We start from the raw sequence: 3,918 nt of genomic DNA, 5'->3' as shown, positions 1-3,918 counted from the left end.
GGGGGGGGGGGAGACTGCAAGACATCTGTGTACTGGAAACGCCATGAAGAATTTCAAATTTACTAAGAAAATATTAATGATCTGTGTTATTGTAAAGATGTGATTTGTTTGTTTATTGCTATTGGATTGAAGCAGGATTCTGCAGAATGGCGACTGTTCGTAGATAGCTCAACAGGAAGTCTCAAAGCAGTGTTGCTCCACAATGGAAATAAATATCCTTCTTTGCCTATTGCGCACTCCATACAGAAGAAAGAAAATTACGATAATGTCAAAGAACTTCTCGACAAAATAAATTACGCTGGGTTCAAGTCGGATGTTTGTGGTGATTTCAAGATGCTTGCCTTCTTGCTTGGCTTGAAAGTGGGGTAAACAAAGTATTCGTGTTTCCTTTGCTTATGGGACAGCAGAGCTGATGATGATCATAACAAGAGAGTACATTTGCCCCCACGAGTGGAACTGCAGCCAGGAATGTTAAATGTTCTCAAACAGCCTCTAGTAGATTCCAACAAAATCTTATCACCCTCACTTCAGATCAAACTCGGATTGGTAAAACAGTTTGTGAAGGCCTTAGATTTTAGAGGAGAAGCTTTTCAAGAAATTTGTCTTATGGTTCCAAAGCTAGCTGAGGTTAGCTCAAGGGTGGCATATTTGTTGGACCCCCAAGTAAATGCAATGTTAAAGTCGAAGAAACTGGAAAGATCGATGACAAAAGTTGAAAAAGAAGCTTGGTGTGCATTTCGTGACGTAGTTCGGGGATTCCTAGGAAATCACAAGGATCCTAATTACAAACAGCCGGTAGCAAAGCTTATTGAAAACTTCGAGAAAATGGGTTGGCGTATGTCCTTAAAGGTTCATTTTTTGCACTCTCACCTAGAATTTTCCCCCTAAAACTTGGGTGATGTCAGTGAGGAGCATGGTGAGAGATTTCATCAGGACATCGCAACTATGGAAAGAAGATACCAAGGACGATGTGATACTGCTATAATGACAGATTATATATGGTCTCTAGCCAGAAGCGGTGAAGGTATACACCCCAGAAAATCTCGATCATCAAAGCACTCCTCATCTTAAGAAAAGAGTCATCAAGGCATTTAAAGTGCAGAGTTTTATTGTTTCTTTTTGTTCTAACTAATATTATACTTCCTAAATAGCTTTCAATATATGAAAAAGTACTAAATGTTGTGTAATTATCCTTACAATACTAGAACGGATTGAACCAACAAAGTGCTGTAGAGAAAAGTTACAAATATAACGAACAAATATGAAATTAGGAATAAATAAATAACTATCAATGTTACGTCAAAACGAATGTGATTTTTGAATTTAGTGGCAAAAAATGCATATATGAACATTAAAAACTACAAATAAACAAAACATGTGTTACATTGTGTAATCGGTTGGCGGGACGTCGTTACTGTCATTGCTTGAGCTAAAAACCTTTAACAATTGGACGACGCATATATTAATGAGATCATACATGATTTTTATGTAGAAACAAAGGTTCTGGCTTTATATTATAAATTAGTATTCGTTTCAAATTTTGGCACAAGACCAGCAAGTTCGTAAGAATTGTTATGTCGAATACATCAACTGCTACTCTTTTCATTGACTCAGAAAAGATAAAAGGTAAAGCCGACCTCAGGGAATTTAAATTCGAACGTAAAGAAGGACGGAATGCCGTTAATCATTTTGCTCGGTGTGTCGTCGATTCTGACAGCTCGCCTCCTTAAATTAAAATGTAATGCTGATAGTGTGTTCACACATATATCCCGGGCAGATATTAAGCTTCATCCGAATGGTAGACGTCAATTAAGGATCTTAGAAGTTTTGGGGGAGGATGGAGTTACTTTTAAATGTGATTGCTCCCATGCACGCTCTGGCTCAGGGCAGCAGTACTTGACAAGGGTCCCTAGTTATGGATGGAATAACAGAATATATTTATGTAGGACTCGGAGTAGGGCTGTTCTCTAGGCATGCGTCACAGGTCCACCGGTGGATATGCTCTGATGTTATGTGAACCATTACTATGCATATGGTTTAAATAGGCCCTGCGCTGTATCCAGATTAAATAGGCCCTGCCCTGCGCTGTATCAAAGAAGCAGGCGACTAACTGCATAAACTCTGAAAAAACTGACAAAAGGCAACTGGAAACAGCTGTGGTATCTTTGAAAAGTAAAATCCTGAATCTTCAGATTAGTGATGGAAAGTATTTGGAGACAGTTTGAAAGAAAATGAAGACATGTGACGTAGTAGTTAGGGTGCTCGGCTTATGATCATAAGTCCGCCTACTCAAATCCTGGAGTAGGCGGACTTGCGTCTTAGAGTAAGATACTTCGTACATACATACATACATACATACATACATACATGCATGCATGCATGCATGCATGCATGCATGCATGAGAGTGTTTCGCTGCCTGCTCACGGCTACATTGCAAATGCATAGTACAGGTTATCAAGACAGTCACTCGTGAGCATCGTCTGGCTGTACTCTATGTATTAACACCCTCGTTACCATATTTATTCTCAAATACACTACCTTTGTTTTACTTTATTATCAAAACCATGAACAATTTGGTAAAATAATTGTCGTATCAGGCTGGTATTTGAAAGATAAATTAACATGAAAATTTGAAGAAAGGTTTTTGAATCTAGATCATTATAAAGCAAGAATTTCGTATAAGAGGACGAGGGACAGTCTCAGGTGTGCTAGGATTACAAAGGTGCGAATTTTGTTGAATCCTACAAATGTCACAGGAGTTTCAACCACAAATCGAATGTGAAATCGCTAAAACTTATGGGAAAATGTCACTGATGTATTACAAATATTTATGCAAATGATAATAAAGTGTGATATTCAATTTAGAACCTTTCCACAGAAGACATACACACACAGAGAGAGAGAGAGAGAGAGAGAGAGAGAGAGACAGAGAGAGAGAGGGCGGTAGAGGAGAGAAAAGGGAGCGAGAGAAAGAAAATGAGTGAAAGTGAGAGAGAATGAGAAACAGAAAGAGAGAGAGAGAGGGAAAAAGGGACAGAGAGAAAGAGAATGAGTGAGAGAGGATGAGAAACAGAAAGAAAGAGGGGAGAAAAGGGAGAGAAAGAGAATGAGTGAGAGGGAGAGAGAATGAACAACAGAAAGAGAGAGAGAGGGAAAGAAAGAAGAAATATCAAATACGGTGGCCCTAAAACAAGAAAAACAAGTATTGAAATAATAATGACAAAAACTATGTAGAAATGCGGGAGATATTTGTAATGAGATGAAAACCACAAGAAAGCAAAAAACTGTAAAAAATAAAAAAATAAAAAAACAATGAATATATTTCGGAAGGTGAAAAGACAGAAATGTAGCTATAAAAGAGTAACATAAATTAAGGAAAAGAAAAGTCAATACGACATTGTTTTAAAAATAGATAAAAAGTTTTTTCGAAAGAATAACGTTCCATTTATGCCGGGAAGCAAACGGAAGAAGAGGTCAGTAAATTCGTGACTGATTTATAAATTCAAAGTGTGTGACATTACGTGGTCATATACATACGTACGTACGTACATACATACATACATACATACGCAGATACACAGAGATACGTACATACACAGATACATGCATACATACATTCATGCATATATACATATAGGTACGTACATACACACGTATGCATACGCTCGCGCATACATATACACTCACTCACACTAACACACGCACACACACACTCACACACATATGTATATATTCATCAACGCATACACTTTTTAAACACAACTATGCATATGTCTACGTATTTATGCGTGTAGATATATATGCATCTTCTTCATATATATATGTATATATATATATATACATATATATGTGTGTGTGTGTGTGTATATATATATATATATGTATATATATATATATATATATATATATATATATAT

This window comes from Octopus bimaculoides, chromosome 8, assembly GCF_001194135.2.
Source record: "Octopus bimaculoides isolate UCB-OBI-ISO-001 chromosome 8, ASM119413v2, whole genome shotgun sequence".
In the NCBI taxonomy this organism is placed as follows: domain Eukaryota; kingdom Metazoa; phylum Mollusca; class Cephalopoda; order Octopoda; family Octopodidae; genus Octopus; species Octopus bimaculoides.
This window is presented reverse-complemented; position numbering follows the sequence as displayed.